The sequence below is a fragment of the Arachis hypogaea genome, chromosome 11, assembly GCF_003086295.3.
Source record: "Arachis hypogaea cultivar Tifrunner chromosome 11, arahy.Tifrunner.gnm2.J5K5, whole genome shotgun sequence".
NCBI classification, from domain to species: Eukaryota; Viridiplantae; Streptophyta; class Magnoliopsida; order Fabales; family Fabaceae; genus Arachis; species Arachis hypogaea.
The window spans coordinates 28382528-28389770 of record NC_092046.1 but is presented as its reverse complement, the minus strand read 5'-3'; the positions used below and the strand labels follow the sequence as shown (position 1 = coordinate 28389770).

General features: G+C 40.2%; 1 non-coding gene across 1 annotated transcript; it reads left to right on the top strand.

The window, feature by feature from the left end:
* The first annotated feature begins 6381 nt into the window (after positions 1-6381).
* On the top strand, positions 6382-6489 carry LOC112724172 (small nucleolar RNA R71). Its single transcript, XR_003163349.1, has one exon. It is a non-coding gene; the product is annotated as a small nucleolar RNA R71 (small nucleolar RNA).
* Positions 6490-7243: the final 754 nt, after the last annotated feature.

Here is a 7243-nt window from a genome sequence, read left to right as displayed (position 1 = left end):
TAGTTTAAGTCCTTAAGTTGGACATTTTGAGATGCTTATTGTCATGGTGGCTTATGTTTGTACTCATCCTTGAATCTCCAAGGATCTTTGCTCCTCAATTGGTTGACAGAATTTCCAACCCTTTTCATCAAGCTTGGGCAAAGTTCTACACAAGATATGAGTCCCCATAGTTGGTCTTCACATAGCGAACCGGGATCCCATATCTTGTCTTCACACCCATCTTCGATTTGATCTTCATACTTTTTCTTTCCGGGCGGTTGTTGACATATAGAATTCTCTTTAACATACCAAACCTTCTGTTGAGACCCATGCAATGTGATATTCTTCCAATCATTGTTCCTATGCCTTGAAACTTTGACCTTAATGAGCCTAATTCCTAACTGGCAACCACTACACAACTTATTCTTGCTTTTAATTCCACAAAGAGCTCTAAGTTGTCCATCCGTTTCAATCAAACCATATTCAAGCGAGAAAGTGAAGCTTATGAATAAGAATTTTACCCACTTGAATGTTGTGTTGGATGGTGACTCGGGAAGGGAGACCTCCCCACACTTAGACAATGCAAGGTCTACTTCCTTGTGCTCTTCTTTGTGTATTTCCACCTCTTTGCGAGCTTTCTTGATTTCAACCTTTCCCCTTTTATCACATAGCTTGGTGTTGTCTTCAAGAACTTTGATTTCTTGCCTAATGGGAGGTGGTTCAATTTTGGATAGAAATTCATTGATGAATAGATCCATTTCTTGGTCAACCTCTTCATATTCTTCAATTTCGATATACACCATGCCAACATTTTCCTCTTGGTAGCTCTCTTTCTCATTGCTCACCAAGGGTATGGGAGGTTGTGCACACTCTTTAATACTTTCAACTCCATGTCCAATGGGAGAGGATTCCATTGTAGAGAGAAATTCATCCATGATTGAATCCATCTCTTGATAAGCCTCTTCCAAGTCTCCAACGATGATATGCCTTGGGGGTTGCGCACCGTCTTCAACTTCAATATCAAGCTCCTTGGAAGAGTGCTCCATGAGACTACATTCCCTTGGACTCTCAACATCTCCTAAATTTTCAACCACTTCTTCCTTTTCTTCAATGATTATAGGTTCCTCTAGTTGCTCCAATACAAAATTTGACTCCTCTTTCTCCACCGAATTTTCCAATTTCACCTTCATACTTTGCTCTTCTTTTGACTTTTCACATGTGGTCACGGAAGTACCTTGAGTATTCAAGCATTGGTGGGCTAAAGTGTGCACCACCTTGGTCAAATTGGTCACAAACTCAAGTGTATCCCGCTTCATGGCTTCTTGTCCTTGGAGTAACAAAGTGAGAGGATCGTCTATTGGGGCTTGGGGTGAATAGGAGGGTTCATTATTTTGGAGAGAGGGTTCATAGTAGGAAGGTGGTTCTTCTTGGTAAGGGTATGGAGATGGTGAGGGTTGAGGTGGTTCATGGTAGTAATCTTGATAAGGTTGTGGTGGTTCTAAAGGTTCTTGCTCATAATGATCACAAGGATGTGGTATGGGTGATTGGTTATATGATGGATAAGGGTCACCTAAAGGTACTTGGTAGAAAGGGGCTTGTGAGTATGGTTGAGCATCATGTTGAGGATAAGATTCATAGGCATATGGTGGTGGTTGATTGTCATAAAAGGAGTCACCATAGCCATTGAATTGACATACATTAGGATGAGAATTATACCTATAAGTGTCCGAAGGTTGATGCCAATAGGAGTGATCAATTCCTTGAGGCTCCTCCCATCTTGGAGTGTTCCATCCTTGGTACATGTTAGCTTTGAAGTTCACATTCCCTACAACACAATTAGAGCCAAACTCATAGCCAAAGTGAGAATTCATTATGGAAAAACAAAATAAAACTAACAAAATCTAGTAAACAAGCAAAAGACAAACTATTTACACTATTCACATATGTACAATAACCAATAACATAACACCATTGCAAATCCCCGGCAACGGCGCCATTTTGACGAATGGATTTTTGACGGTTCAGAATTTCACAAATGAATTCTCGTTGCAAGTATAGTTTCTAAACCAATCACTAATCCTTTCATACAAAAAGTTGTTTGTCACTAGTACAAACCCCTAAAATTTATAAACCGAAGTATTGGACCTCGGGTCGTTCTCCCTAGGAATTACAATAAAGTGTCTTGTTATTGGTTATGAGTTATTTTGGGGTTTTGGATGAGAGGCATGAAAAGTAAATGGCAATGGAAATAAACTAACTACTATAAAAGCTCTTGGCAAGATATGAGAACTAGAAGTCCTATCCTAGTTATCCTTCTCAATGGCGATGAGAATTGTTCATTGCTACCACTTAGTTAACCCTTACTAATTAAAGGGAAGTCAAGTGGATGAATTGCCTTGAGCCACAAGTCCTAGCCAACTCCCAAGGAAAGACTAGATTTAGTGCATTCCAAACCAATTAGCAATCTTTCCAATTATCAATCAACAAAGGAATTAGATGACTCAAGTGTCACTAATTACTCTACCATAGCCAAGAGGAACAAAATCTATACTAAAATCCAACCAAGCATTTCATCAAACACTTGGAAGGCACAAAAGAAAAGTATAGTCAATCACAACAAGAATGAATTCTAACTACAATTGAATACAAAGGATCAGCAACAACAACCAAGGAAATCGCAATTATCATGAATTACCTCAAATTGCATTATTAAAAGGAAATAAAGAGAACAAGAGTATCTCAATTACAAAACCTAGAAACAAAATAAGAGAAATTACAACAAGAGAATAGGGATAGGGAGAAGAACCAAAGAGTAGCAATCATCAATTGAAGGTAGAAGTAGAAGGAGACTTGAATTAAACCTAGAACTATGAGATCCTAATATGAGATCCTAATCTAACCCTAATTCCTAATCCTAATTCTAGAGAGAAGAGAGAGCTTCTCTCTCTAAAACTCTAAACTAAAAGTGATTATATGTCAAAAAGTGATGATAATGATGCCTTCCCCTTAATCCTTCATCCTTTTATTCCTTTCCCTTAGCAATTTGGCGCCAAAAATGGGTTAAGAAACCCTCTCAAATCGCCAGGCACGTGTTGCATTAGTGAGGTCATGTGCCCTCATCGACGCGTGCGCGCACGGTACGCGTGCGCGTCCCTGGCTAGTTCTGCGATGTGCGCGCGAGCGCCTTGTGCGCGTGCGCGTGCATGGCTGACTTTGCTTCTTTGACTTTTTATGCTTCTCTCCACTTGTATGCTTCCTTCCTTGCTTCCTTTGATCCATGCCTAGCCTATTTCAATCCTGGAATTACTAGCAAACACATCAAGGCATCTTATGGAATCAAAGAAGAACTAGAATTCATCAAAATAAGGCTTAGAAAGCATGTTTTTACACTTAAGCACAAATATGGGAGAGATAACAAAATCATGCTAATTCCTAGGCTAAATGTGACAAAAGGTTATCAAAATACTCTAAATTTAATGCAAAACAAACCGTCAAATTGGGGTTTGTCAGCCAGCCTTACATTTTTCGGACTGAAATCTAAGTATTTCTCCCGAACCATGGTGAGCCAATGCTTTGGATTCGGGTTCACACTTTGATCATGGTTCCTAGTGATCCATGCGTTTGCATAGAACTCTTGAACCATTAGGATCCCGACTTGTTGAATGGGGTTGGTGAGAACTTCCCAACCTCTCCTTTGGATCTCAAGTCGGATCTCCGGATACTCATTCTTTTTGAGCTTGAAAGGAACCTCAGGGATCACTTTCTTCTTGGCCACAACTTCATAGAAGTGGTCTTGATGGACCTTTGAGATGAATCTCTCCATCTCCCATGACTCAGAGGTGGAAGCAATTGCCTTCCCTTTTCTCTTTCTATAGGTTTCTCTGGCCTTAGGTGCCATTAATGGTTATGGAAAAACAAAAAGCTATGCTTTTTACCACACCAAACTTAAAATGTTTGCTCATCCCCGAGCAAAAGAAGAAAGAAAGAAGAAGAAGAAGAAGAAGAAAATGGAGGAGATGGGGGAAGAAGATGTATTCGGCCAAGGGGAAGAAGAGAGGGTTGTGTTGTGTGAAAATGAAGAAGGAATGAGGGGTTTATATAGGAGTTGGGGAGGGGTTTAGGGTTTGGCCATTAGGGTTGGGTTTGGGAGGGAAAATATTTTGAATTTGAAGGTAGGTGGGGTTTTTGGGGAAGAGAGTCATGAAAAGGTGTGAAGAGGAGAGAAGAAGGGTAGGTGGGGATCCTGTGGGGTCCACAGATCCTAAGGTGTCAAGGGTTTTTCATCCATGCATCTTTTAGACGTGTAAAACAACTTATACATGCAATCCTGGCGTTTAACGCTAGACTGCTGCCTGTTTCTGGCGTTAAACGCCACTTCCATGCTCTGTTCTGGCGTTTAATACTAAGTAGATGCTTGTTTCAGGCGTTAAACGCTAGCTTGGTTCCTGTTTCTGGTGTTAAACGCCAGACAGATGCTTGTTTCTGGCGTTTAAATGTCAGACTGCTCTCCTCCAGGGTGTGCTATTTCTTCTGCTATTTTTCATTTTGTTTTTGATTTTTCAGTAGTTTTTGTGACTTCACATGATCATCAACCTAAGGAAAACAGAAAATAACAATAGAAAATAAATAAATATAATTAGATAAAATTGGGTTGCCTCCCAACAAGCGCTTCTTTAATGTCAATAGCTTGACAGTGAGCTCTCATGGAGCCTCACAGGTGTTCAGAGCATTGTTGGAACCTCCCAACACCAAACTTAGAATTTGAATGTGGGGGTTCAACACCAAACTTAGAGTTTGGTTGTGGCCTCCCAACACAAAACTTAGAGTTTGACTGTGGGGGCTTTGGTTGACTCTGCAGTGAGAGAAGCTTTTCATGCTTCCTCTCCATGGTTACAGAAGGAGATCCTTGAGTTTTAAATACAAGGTTGTCCTCATTCAGTTGAAGGATCAATTCTCCTCTGTCCACATCAATCACAGCTCTTGCTGTGGCTAGGAAGGGTCTTCCAAGGATGATGATTCATCCTCATCCTTCCCAGTATCCAGGATTATGAAATTAGCAGGGATGTAAAGGCCTTCAACCTTTACTAGCACGTCCTCCACTTGTCCATAAGCCTATTTTCTTGAGTTGTCTGCCATCTCTAATGAGATTCTGGCAGCTTGCACCTCAAAGATTCCCAGTTTCTCCATTACAGAGAATGGCATGAGGTTTATCCCTGACCCAAGGTCACATAGAGCCTTCTCAAAGGTCATGGTGCCTATGGTACAAGGTATTAAGAACTTTCCAGGATCCTATTTCTTCTGAGGCAATGTCAGTTGATCCAGATCACTCAGTTCATTGATGAGCAAGGGAGGTTCATCTTCCCAAGTCTCATTACCAAATAATTTGGCATTCAGCTTCATGATTGCACCAAGGTACTTGGCAACTTGCTCTTCAGTAACATCCTCATTCTCTTCAGAAGAAGAATATTCATCAGAGCTCATGAAGGGCATAAGGAGGTTCAATAAAATCTCTATGGTCTCTAGATGAGCCTCAGATTCCTTTGGTTCCTCAAAGGGAAACTCCTTGTTGATCACTGGACGTCCCAGGAGGTCTTCCTCACTGGGATTCACGTCCTCCCCCTCCCCTGTAGGTTTCGCCATGATGGTTAAATCAATGGCCTTGCATTCTCTTTTTGGATTCTCTTCTGTATTGCTTGGGAGAGTACTAAGAGGAGTTTAAGTGACTTTTTTACTCAGCTGGCCCACATGTGCCTCCAAATTTCTAATGGAGGACCTTGTTTCATTCATAAAACTTAAAGTAGCCTTAGATAGATCAGAGACTATATTTGCTAAGCTAGATGGATTCTGCTCAGAATTCTCTGTCTGTTGCTGAGTGGATGATGGAAAAGGCTTGCTATTGCTAAACCTGTTTCTTCCACTATTATTAAAGCCTTGTTGAGGCTTTTGTTGATCCTTCCATGAGAAATTTGGATGATTTCTCCATGAGGGATTATAGGTGTTTCCATAGGGTTCACCCATGTAATTCACCTTTGCTATTGCAGGGTTCTTAGGATCATAAGCTTCTTCTTCAGAAGATGCCTCTTTAGTACTGTTGGATGATTCTTTCAATCTATTCAGACTCTGAGAGATCATATTGACTTGCTGAGTCAATATTTTATTCTGAGCCAATATGGCATTCAGAGTATCAATTTCAAGAATTCCCTTCCTCATAGGCGTCCCATTATTCACAGGATTCCTTTCAGAAGTGTACATGAACTGGTTATTTGCAACCATGTCAATGAGTTCTTGAGCTTCTACAGGCGTTTTCTTTAGGTGAATGGATCCACCTGCAGAATGGTCCAGTAACATCTTTGATAACTCAGACAGACCATCATAGAATATATCCAGAATAGTCCATTCTGAAAGCATGTCAGAAGGACACTTTTTGGTGAGCTCCTTGTATCTCTCCCAAGCTTCATAGAGGGATTCTCCTTCTTTCTATCTGAAGGTTTGAACATCCACTCTAAGCTTACTAAGCTTTTGAGGAGGAAAGAACTTGGCTAAGAAAGCCGTGACCAGCTTATCCCAAGAGTTCAGGCTATCCTTAGGTTGAGAGTCCAACCATATTCTAGCTCTGTCTCTTACAGAAAATGGGAAAAGCATAAGCCTGTAGACCTCAGGATCAACCCCATTAGTCTTAACAATATCACAGATCTGCAAGAATTCAGTTAAGAACTGAAAAGGATCTTCAGATGGAAGTCCATGAAATTTGCAATTCTGCTGCATCAGAGAAACTAATTGAGGTTTAAGCTCAAAGTTGTTTGCTCCAATGGCAGGAATTAAGATGCTTCTTCCATGTAAATTGGAATTTGGTGCAGTAAAGTCACCAAGCATCTTCCTTGCATTGTTATTATTTTCGGCCATGTTTTCTTCTTTTTCGAAAATTTCTGTCAGATTTTCTCTAGAGAGTTGTGCTTTGGCTTCCCTTAGCTTCCTCTTCAGAGTCCTTTCAGGTTTAGGATCAGCTTTAACAAGAATGTTCTTATCCTTGTTCCTGCTCATATGAAAAAGAAGAAAACAGAAAAGAAAATATGGAATCCTCTATGTCACAGTATAGAGATTCCTGTATGTGAGTATAAGAATAGAAGAATAAAAGAAGAAAAATTCGAACACCAAGAGGAAGAGAGGGTTCAAATTTTGAGATGAAGAGAAGTGTTAGTAAATAAATAAATAATTAGAAGGAGATGAGAGAGAGGGAATTTCAAAAATTAATTAAATTAAAAAT